General features: G+C 37.2%; 1 pseudogene across 1 annotated transcript in view; it reads left to right on the forward strand.

Annotated features, from left to right (window-relative positions):
- Positions 1–11,088, forward strand: part of LOC143853238 (uncharacterized) — a 33,278-nt pseudogene extending 22,190 nt beyond the window's left edge. Inside the window, exons 13-24 of the transcript XR_013237062.1 lie at positions 4,072–4,219; positions 4,310–4,373; positions 4,720–4,778; positions 5,551–5,626; positions 5,738–5,809; positions 6,090–6,177; positions 6,263–6,518; positions 8,078–8,193; positions 8,283–8,503; positions 8,711–8,913; positions 10,498–10,588; positions 10,740–11,088. The product of XR_013237062.1 is annotated as an uncharacterized LOC143853238 (transcript). The remainder of the gene's footprint in view (positions 1–4,071; positions 4,220–4,309; positions 4,374–4,719; positions 4,779–5,550; positions 5,627–5,737; positions 5,810–6,089; positions 6,178–6,262; positions 6,519–8,077; positions 8,194–8,282; positions 8,504–8,710; positions 8,914–10,497; positions 10,589–10,739) is intronic.
- The last annotated feature ends 23 nt before the right edge of the window (positions 11,089–11,111 follow it).

The following is an 11,111-nucleotide window of genomic DNA, read 5'->3' on the forward strand; positions in this document are numbered from 1 at the left end:
GATCAGGGCATTCGACATGTTGTGACACAAACACTCTAATTAAATCGTTGAAGATATCTTAATCTAAACCAATATAAGCATGCAAATAAACTAGAATACAAAATTATGCTAAGAAACGTATCTCCATCAGCCATGGTGGTGATCTACTAGATTGTGTTGGTATTTTAATACAAAATAGCTCTTTGTTGGTATTTTACAAAGTTCTTTTGTTTAAAAAAAGAAGCCACTTTGTTTTGGAAAATGGGTTTGCTCACTTCCTTCACAAAAGTGAATAGTCTCGTATTGGAAAGTGAAGAAAAGCTTCATGTGTTTATATAGCTTTTCACTTCCTTAGCTTTGTGAATGAGTAGAGGAGAAAGGGGGCCTACGCGTATGAGCCACCAAGTGGACCCGGTGGGCTTTTGGCTATACCACAAGCGCGCTGCCCGGCTCGGCCGGCCGCGCGTGTGAGCAAAGGTTTTTCCATCCCCTACATTTTAATTTTGGTTTCTGTCCGTTTAACTTTACTGTTACCATCGCAGTTTAAGCCAGTGTACCTAAAGTAAGCCGGCTTACTGGAATGTCATTCACTGGGTAAATAACGGCGTAGTTTCTGAGTAAGTCGGCGTACCTTAATAACGCTGGCGTACTTGAATAGCACGAGCGTATCTAAGCGTTGTGACTGTTGGGGAAGTGTCTCTTTGCATCTGTAACGCTTTTTAACGGCTCTTTTCTCTTAAAGGGCGTCTTTACTCCATTAAAAGATGTGTTGAACGGACATGTTTGGCTTTATAAAAGAGGATGTTCTCTATGTTTTTTCTACACAACAACAAAACGAAAAACTATTGTTTTCTTCTTGCTTTTCTACTTTACTGTAAACAGTGTTTTCTTTCTTCCTCTGTTTATTTTACGTATTTTGTTGGGCTACTAGAGTGTTCGTGTGGTTCGAATCTCTGAGATCGTGTAGTTCTTGGACATCGACGGTGCGTCGGGCTGTTGTATCCTGGGGGTGATTGCGGCCAGTAATCTGCTGCATCGGAATTAATTTCTGCAGAGGCGTAAATTCACCTTAAAGAGAGCGACATAGTCTGTGCCTCATCTCGCCGCATTGGAAAAGATTTTACCAACGCTGTTTGTTTGTTGTTTCTGTTCTACAACAGAATCTGGTAAGCTGTATTATTCCTTAAATTCTCAACAGATTGATCTTCTATTGCCTCTCTAGTCTGCCTATTTTTGGGTGGAGAAGATCTCCTAAGGTCAAGTTAATTAGATGGCACTGGAGACCAACCCCTTATCTACAAAATAATAATAATAATAATACCTCTTAGAGTTCCACCCACAATAATTCTCTATTTAGCTTAATCTATTTAACCAACTACATTATTCTACATTAATCATCCATGTTTCAATGGGAATAAAATGCACTTATTATACTTATACCCTTTTCTGGTCTCTTAATTTGACCAACGGGTAACTCTAGTAATTTTACTTTTAATCTCATTCTTTAATCTAGAAAGTCGATGTTAGATCAATGATTGCCCCCAATAAGTTCTTACACAAGATGCATTGTTTCTTATATGAAATGACATCCAATAACAAAGTATAAGGATAATTATGGTGCCATCATATAAAAAATGAGTCGATTTTACCTCCGTAGCAATAGGGTTTCGGTTGCACTAATCTTAGCCATTCATGGGAAAGTGAACTGATTTATTTCGGACAAGGCACTTACTGCCACGAAGGTGAAAGTGCCTAATAAAAAATTTTACTAATTGAATACTCTATGAGCAAAGGTGATTCATTGGACAACCAGGATTGTTTGGATGGTCAAATTGTTTGTATCGTAGTGGTTCCAAGGTAGAAATATTGCTTCACACAATCTAATATTACTTCAGTGGATGTCAAAGTTGTAATAAATGTATGAACAATGAGTTAAATAGTTGTCTAAACAGTCAGATCTTATCGTGGTTCATAGTTTAGATGGCCTAATACTTGTTCCGTTCCAAGAGTTTAAATTGTGAGATTGAAATAGCTATGGAGTCAAAACTACTATAAATAGTGAGAATGACTATATTTATTGGATTTTAAACACTCGGAACCACTAATTAGACCTAGGAACAACTAATTATACCTAAGAACCACTAATTTTACCTATGAACCACTATTTACCAGTATTTAGTGGTTCCAAGATATAAATAGTGGTTCCAAGGTAGAAATATTGCTTCACACAATCTAATATTACTTCAGTGGATGTCAAAGTTGCAATGAATGTATGAACAATGGGTTAAATAGTTGTCTAAACAGTTAGATCTCATAGTGGTTCATAGTTTAGATGGCCTAATACTTGTTCCGTTCCGAGACTTTAAATTGTCAGATTGAAATAGTTATGCAGTCAAAACCACTATAAAAAGTGAGAATGGCTATAGTATTGGATTTTAAACACTCAGAACCACCATTTAGACTTAGGAACCACTAATTTTACCTAGGAACCACTAATTATACATTTTCACATGTTTTACACATGTCTGACGGAATGGTGGAAAGGACGACATGTAATTGGTCTTCCTACATGTTTGGTCAAATGGTGAAAAGGTCGACCTATAAAGGCAAATTCCCATCTGTTTGTACATGTGCTATAAAGGTCGACCTATTATGGCAAATTCGCACCTGTTTGTGAAGAATGTAAAAAGGTCGACCTTCAGGTGTGACCCGTACAATACTATTTGCATTGTATTTCATTAGATCACCCTGTGGAAATGATTTTTTAGGCACAACCTATTTGCATTGTGGCTTATCTAATGGACGGTTTAGATCATCCTATGGTGTGGTATGGGTGGGGCCTACGTTGTTCAAATATGGTGGGGCCAAAAGAAACCGTTGGTGGAATGGTGGGCCCATCTTTGAACAATGTAGTTCAAAGTAGGCCCCACCCATACCACACCATAGGATGATCCAAACCGTCCATTAGATTGGCCATAAACGTAAATATGTTGTGTCCCAAAATATCATTTCGTTAGGCTGATCCTAGCCCTTCGATCTAAATAGAAACTACATCTTATGAAACCTCTATAGATTGTAGGGTTGTGATCATCCTATGAAAATGATTTTGGGGCATAACCTATTTACATTGTGGCCCATCAAATGAATGGTTTGGATCATCCTATGGAGTTGGCCGTATCGTAACATTAAGGCCCGTCCACAATATAGGATGATCCAAGCCGTCCATGGTTTGGATAATCCTATAGAGTTGGTCGTACGGTAACATTAAGGCCCAATCGTATGCCCCACCTATATTTTTCAAATTGAAGCGTAGCGTTCACAACATAGGATGATCCAAGCTGTCCACGGTTTGGATCATCCTATGGTGTGGTTTGTACAGTAACATTAACCCAATTTAGGCCCCACCCATATTTTTAAAATGAAGTGTACCGTCCAGACCATAGGATGATCCGAGCCGTCCATTTGATGGGCCATAACATTAATGGCTTGTGCCCCAAAAATCATTTGCATAGGATGATCACAACCCTCCAATGTATAGAGGTTTCCATAATAAGCAATTTCTCTTTATATCTGAGGGCTAGGATCATCATATGGAAATGGTTTTTTTGGGACACAACGTATTTACAATGTGGCCTATCAAATGGACTGCTTGGATCATCCTATGGTCTGGACGGTACACGGTTATAGTGGGTTGGATTTGGGCACCAAGTCACCAAGGAGGAGAATTTTGGGGGGCTCCTCAATTGTTTTGTTGTGTGAGAGAGAGAGAGAGAGAGAGAGAGAGAGAGAGAAGTGGGAAAAGGTTAAAATGTTAGGTGAAACGCGTTGGGATTTTTTGCTTATTTTATTAGAGGGAAAGGCAACATAAGGGCATTTTCGTCCTAAAACAATCCTTGGGATGCGTTTCACCCCTTTTTGAGAAATTAGCTAACTTCACCATTTTTTTAGATTTTTTTTAGAATTTTCCCTTATGACTATTATCCTTTGTTTTATCTTTTCTATATTTGCATATGTGGGTCTCGTTTTTCTAAAACTATTATAAAAGGGATGAGGAACAAGTGCAGAGAAGAAGAAGAGTAATAGATAACATTTTGAAAAGATGTTGTTGGGTCTCTCTTCTCTATTTCTTCTCCTAATTTTAATTTTAGCAGAGGTGGTTTGTGGCCAAACCACCCTTACATTTAGCAGGGATGATTTTCCATCGGACTTTGTTTTTGGTGCTGGAACCTCAGCTTATCAGGTGGGTCTTTTATTATTTTCACTAATTTCTCTCTCTTTCTTCATTGCCAATCTGAGAATAAGAAGAAATTAAAGGAGTGCAATTATTTAGGTTGAAGGTGCAGTCTCTGATGATGGAAGGACTCCCTGTGTTTGGGACACCTTTACTCATTCAGGTCAGTTTTTGTTTTTTTTTTTCTACTTTCTAATCTATCTGTTAGAGACTTACAATTCCTAGAAGGGAAGTGATATTTGCCCCCTTTTTCTTCCCTTGGGCAGCCCCCCTCTAGTGTATTTATGAGTTAATGACTATTAGACTAGTCTTTTACAAGAGGGTGGCCCAAGTAAGAAAAAGGGTCGAATATATCATTTCCCTTCCCAAACCTATGAATAGCAAATCCGATGAGTATTCAATAAAGGGGGTGGAAATATCACTTTCCATTTGCGTATGCCCTGGATTTGTTTTGTTATCCGTTAGAAAGAAATGAAATCTAAGATAACAATTTATGTGAACTGCGTCAGGAAAAATGATGGATGAGAGCACGGCAGATGTAACTAGCAATCAATACCACAAATACAAGGTACGACGCCAAAAGTATCTGATGCTCGGGTCGAGCATATTAACTTGGCGAGTATTATAACTAAGAGGAATGCTAAACCAAAGGGCGCCATCGTAAAAACCCTGCGGCAAGGCTTACGGAATCCTAAACACAAGGGCGCCCTTGCAAAAAAAAAGAAGGAAAAACAGTAGTGACAAGACACCCTATTGATTTTCAAAAGAAATATTAATCTTTTATTGCTTTACAAAATCTGAAATTACCAAAATTTCGGGATTTCGGCTAGGTCCGAAATATGTGCCGAAACCGAAATTTCAAACCATGTTATAGACAAGGTTTTAAATTTCTGTTTCGAGGTAATTTCAGTCCTATCTGAAACCGATAAGATTAAATATTAATTTTATTCCTTTACAGCCGAAATCCTTGAAATTTCGGCTGAAATTTTGGTAATTTCGGCCCAAAAACGACGTTTCGGGAATTTCAGTTTCGGAACGTTTTGGTTTCGGTGTCGACCGAAATCCAAAATTTCGAATTTCGGTCGAAATTTAAAACCTTGATTATAGATAAGGGAATTGCTAGCATCCATCGCAAAAGGCATTTCACAGCTGGTATGTCACATATGAGACCATCCACCTCGTGAATGGAGACGAAAGTTGTTGTCTTCATTCATGAGATGGCTGGTCTGTCCCATGCGACAGACCAGCTACGAAATTCCTTTTGCGATTGAACACTAGCAAATCCCTATAGATATAATCATGTATTAGTTTCTAATCTCTTTTCATTTGAAGCCTTACAGGAAGATGTGAAGCTGATGAGTGATATGGGCCTGGATGCCTACAGATTCTCCATCTCTTGGTCAAGAGTTCTCCCAAGTACCATTACTTCCATCTCATTTTCTTGCTTAAATGCAGTAATGAATTATATTTTCTGTCCTTTGATAGAAATTTGACATTATTACGATGATTAATCCGTATGCTTTTTAGATGGGAGAGGAGATATTAATCCAAAAGCCCTCGAGCATTACAATGATCTCATCAATGAATTGATCAGCTACGGTAGGATTTATTACATCTATCTTTCAACTAAAATTCCAGCATTGTGCTTATATCATAGTGACAGATATCTTCAAAATTTTCTCCATATTCTGAAAAATTATTGCGATATTTTCATATTTTATTTCTTACCACAAAAAATATCATTAAAAGTTTTTCATGCTAAATTCACGATATCATATGTTGTCACCCTTCCCCATTAGTTCTTGAGATAAATATTTGTGACTATGATTTATATATTAACAACTTTTCATAAAAAATAAATTTTTTTTGGATCAATTAGGAATCCAACCACATGTTACCATCCACCATTTGGATCTCCCTCAAATACTTGAAGATGAATATGGAGGATGGCTGAGTCCAAAGATTGTGTAATTTCACAACCTAAGCTATGACATTTAGAAAATCGTCTATATGAATAATGGGTTTCCTTATTCTTAGTTTTATTTGATTCAGGGATGATTTCACAGCATATGCAGAAGTATTGTTTAGAGAATTTGGTGACAGGGTATCCCATTGGACCACTATCAATGAGCCCAATGTTTATGCACTAGGAGCTTATGACAATGGCCTTCTTCCACCTCAACGATGCTCTTCTTCATTCATCTTCAATTGTACTGCCGGGAATTCCTCTGTGGAACCATACATTGTGGCACACCATGAATTGTTGGCACATGCATCGGCAGCCACATTGTACAAGAGAAAATATCAGGTGACTCTTTTGATTAATTATCCACTCCTACCAATCATCGGTCGACTGTTCGGTGATGTTTGGCAACCGTGAATTTTTTTTTTTCCATGGAAAATTAGCTTACCCGATGGTGAGGCCTTGAGGGAGGGCAGAAGGAGGGGCGACCGCGTGAGGCGAGGGTAAGAAAAGGCTGAAAAACAAGGAGAAAAAACTCCACTAAAAAAAGATTTATTTTTTCCGTATTTTTTAGTCACTTCTTACCCTCTCCTCACTCATGCCCTCTCATGCATCTCCTCCATCTGCCCCAATCATCTCTCAGCATTTGGTTAAACTAATATTCCAAGGAAAAAATCATCATTGCCAAAAATGGCCTTAGATTAAATGGGTTCTCAACGGTGGATCTAACCTTCAGTAGAAGCGCAAACAATTAGAGAAGTTAAGAAAACAGCAAAGGCCAGGAGGTTCCCACACCTGAGTAATTGTTGGTTGAGACTCGCTACTAAAACATAGTTCTAACCCAAAAGTCATAAGCTGACACAAATCGTAAGCTCGGCAAGGCTTTATTCCAAGCTATTGTTAATACAATTATCTTTATGAAAAGGAAATGCAGGGTTTTTACTAAGCCTATGAAAACCCTCACAGTTCGCTCTTTCCATAGGACCCAAATGACCGCTAGAAGTGGCACATTCCACGAAACCTTTCATTTTCTCCACCATGGAACAAAAGACCATCCATCTAGGAGCTCTACAAACATGAATGGAAATAGCCAAACCGGCTTAGTATTTAACTCCAAACATACCTAGCTGTCTTGCAATGAAGGATCATATAATCAATGGTCTCGCCTGCTCTCAGGCATAGAGCACAGTGATCTATGATCCACATAAATTCTCAATCATAATCCTAATACAACAGTTTCACTCAAACATAAAAACTATGTAATTTTCACATGACAAAACACCCCCATTTTGTTTAAGCTTTTGGAGTAACTCGTAGTTTCACATTGTATCAGAGCTATTGCATCATGATATGTGCCGGGTTAGAAATCCAACAACTCCTGTCATGTGTACGGCCAACCAAAAAAGAGGGGCCACACGTGAGGGGAGTGTTGAAGTATAAATAATTAAATAACACCAACTCTAACAGCTTAAGCTTTTGGAGTAATTGGTTGTTTTCACAAGGGGTTGTAACCTCAATTTGTGTTGGGGTTCCACCCAAAAGCAATTATCACACATCAGGAAGGAGCAACTGATGTGAAGGGCTTATGAAGACTTGGGTATCCTCCCCTCAACAGATAGCTTTTAAGGTGAGTACTACGTGGGTACCAACAAGTAGTGTATGAGCCGGGGCATGGTAACTCCGGTCTACCCTCGAGAATTGGACATTGGAATAAACATTGGAACAAATATAGCTTCCTAAAACCACATAAGTTCGTCTGTTTCCTTTGTCTTTTGTTCTGCCTCTATTTGTATCCATGTTACCCATGTGCTTCAAAATATTAGATACGAAAGCATTCAACTGGAGAATCCCAAGTGATTGACTGTATACAAAACTTTGACCAAGTTTCCCTTATGCTTATGCAGGCCTTGCAAAATGGTCAGATAGGCATTAATTTATTTTGTTTCTGGTGTATTCCCTTAACAAACTCAACAGCAGATGTTGAAGCAACCCAAAGATTCCTTGATTTTTATATTGGATGGTTAGTACTTGTTTGCAAATACCTATATTCCCGCCCTGCACAAGCACTAAAATCGATCATCTTTGATAAGATTGAACCAACTGTTGCAGGATCCTCAATCCGTTGGTGTTCGGAGACTACCCAGAAATCATGAAAAAGAATGCCGGCTCGAGGATCCCATCTTTCACCAAACTCCAATCTGAACAAGTAAAGGGTTCATTCGATTTCCTTGGGGTGAACCATTACGTTACAGTTCATATTGCAGATAACTCAAACAACCCAAAGACTGATCTGCGAGATTTCGATGCTGACACATTTGCCAAAATTAGTTGTATGGTTCTCATCAAAAACCTTCTTCCCTTAATGGACCTGTTAAATTTTTAATTAAAATGGGCATAAAACAAATTTTACGCCCTTTTTTAAGTGAAAAAATGGGCGTAAAATTTGTTTTATGCCCATTTTACGTCGAGCCTAAATACATTAGTATAGTTGCCTTTGGTTACTGACCAAAGTTGTCTAACTCTATTGATGGATGCAGTTGCAAAAAATGACACACCCTCTGGTCAGGTAAGATCAAAACTCAAAACCATATCTGAGTTTCAATTTACAAGATAGTTTAACAGCACGTGTGGAATCAGGTTGTGCCAGGTACACTGCCCATCGTCCCATCTGGTCTGCAGAGTTTGCTGGAATACTTCATTAAAGCTTATGGAAACCTTCCTATCTACATTCAGGAGAATGGTAAGTCTATTTTCACTCTGCAGAACCTCCTACTTCTTAACATAAGAATAAGATACAACTATGAGAAAAGCGAATGTTGGTTAGAGAAGAATTGTTGGAAATTGTAAATCAAAATCAATGTTTATGGGTTTGTAAAAAGTCATTGTGGTCTTCTAGGGTAGTTATTATGTGTGGAAAATGTAAAGTGTCTTGTGTTTTCTAGAGTTCTTAATGTCTAGCTAGATTATCAAACAGTCGAATGGTGAATTCCTAGGTTGTTGCTCAGGATTTCTAAAGGACTCATGGGAACTACAACAAAGTATAATGACTATTTTAGGACTGTCTTGAGTCTATAAGTACGGAGTCATTGCTGTAGAGATTGTAAGCTTAAAGAGCTTCAAGGAAAAGCTTAGAGAGAACAATTGTAGAGATTTCTTGTAAGTGTGTTACGAATTAAGATATATAAAGTATTGTAGAGATTTTTTTAAAGTGTGTTGAGATACATAAAGTTCTTTATATTTTGGTTTTACATTTTTTTTTTTTTTTTGATGGGTTATTTTGGTTTTACATTTTAGTTTTGGTGGAGCTCTATATGGGCCTTTTGGCCATGTATATCCCAAGATCCCTTACCTTGCTCTTATGATCAGAACACAACATTATTGATCAGCCAATTGGGGCCAACAAGAGTCAGGGGCCATTCTCAATTATCTGTGGCTTCCCATTACTTCAAACTGAACAGAAGAGTTTTTTTAATTGACTTATTATTTGTAAAAAGCTCTTTTGTTGCTTTCAAGATCAAACAAGTCTGAAATTGCTTCATCCAAACAGAACAAATACAAGATGGTTCTTTTGTTCCCTTTCCGATATGCGTAATATGTTAGTTTATATAGCACATAGTCGCAGAATTATACAAATAATTGAATATTTTTGGGAAAAATGCCAAAAAAATTAAATGCTTCAAAAATTCCCAATAATAAAAAATCCATTCCCTTTTACGAATGAAAACCAAAATTTCTAATTATTTGGAGAATTTCATGAATTTTACCTTCTAATACATTTTTATATTTGAATCTTTGTCTCTGAATTATTCCGAATATGAACTTTGTAATTTGCTATGGATTACACAAATCTTTTGAAGAGAAAAGATGTGTACCGCAATCTACACTACTATCGAAACTAACCTGTCTTCATCAGCAGACTAAAACATGTTTAGATTCATTAGTTTGCCACAAACAAGATGACAGCATGTTGTCTTACATACTTGAGACAATCTTAAAATTGAACATATATGTAGGCTTAAACAATTTGTTGTCATAGGTTTTTGGTAGGAAAACTCTGCCATTTGTTTGAAATCATGGAAACTTTGAGGGGCATTATTTTTTCTTTATCCTAGTATTCTTTTTCCCACTTCTATGTTGTAAAAGGTACATTATTCCCTCTTGTATTTATATGTGAGTTGATATGTATATTTTATGTACATGGATACAGATATAAAGTTAACAAATATCAAGTCATAATAATATAATTAGATTTTTAATGAAATGTATTGAAAATTTTCCTTGTAGAAGTCCTCCAAAGTTAATCTTTCACTAACTACATCATCAGGTTTTGCAATGCCATACAACGAGACATTGAATGACTCTGCCAGGGTTGATTACTTGAGTGCGTATCTTAATGCAACACTAACCTCTATCAGGTATAGTTCATCTCACTCATTATATCCATTAAATAAGGCTCTGTTTTTTTCGACATAAAATTGGCGTGAAAAAAAATTTTACGTCAAAAGAAACAGAGGCTAGAAGAGGAAGTAAAGATTTCTGTCATGATCAAATGTGGGTTTTCTGCAGGAATGGATCAAACACCAAAGGATACTTTGTATGGTCATTCTTAGATGTCTTTGAGCTTCTGTATGGATACCAGATGCGCTATGGGCTCTATCATGTGGACTTTGAAGACAAGGAGCTGACAAGGCGACCCAAGTTGTCTGCTCAATGGTACTCCAATGTGCTAAAGAAAAGCAAGGAGATGAAGATTGAGAAGAAGACTAGCATTTATGCTAGAACCCATGCTCCAAAGTAGTTTTTCTTTTGTTTGTGTTTCCTTTTAGAAATTCAGGTTAAATGCCATATATTTTTTTATTTCTAACTTTGTTTAGGACATAAATACTCATGAAACAATAAAACAACCTCTTAAGAATATGCATGTTTCTTTGCCATTTT

Source organism: Tasmannia lanceolata, unplaced genomic scaffold (assembly GCF_043159265.1).
Source record: "Tasmannia lanceolata isolate RefF3 unplaced genomic scaffold, GAP_Taslan_0.1 ptg000019l, whole genome shotgun sequence".
Taxonomy (NCBI): domain Eukaryota; kingdom Viridiplantae; phylum Streptophyta; class Magnoliopsida; order Canellales; family Winteraceae; genus Tasmannia; species Tasmannia lanceolata.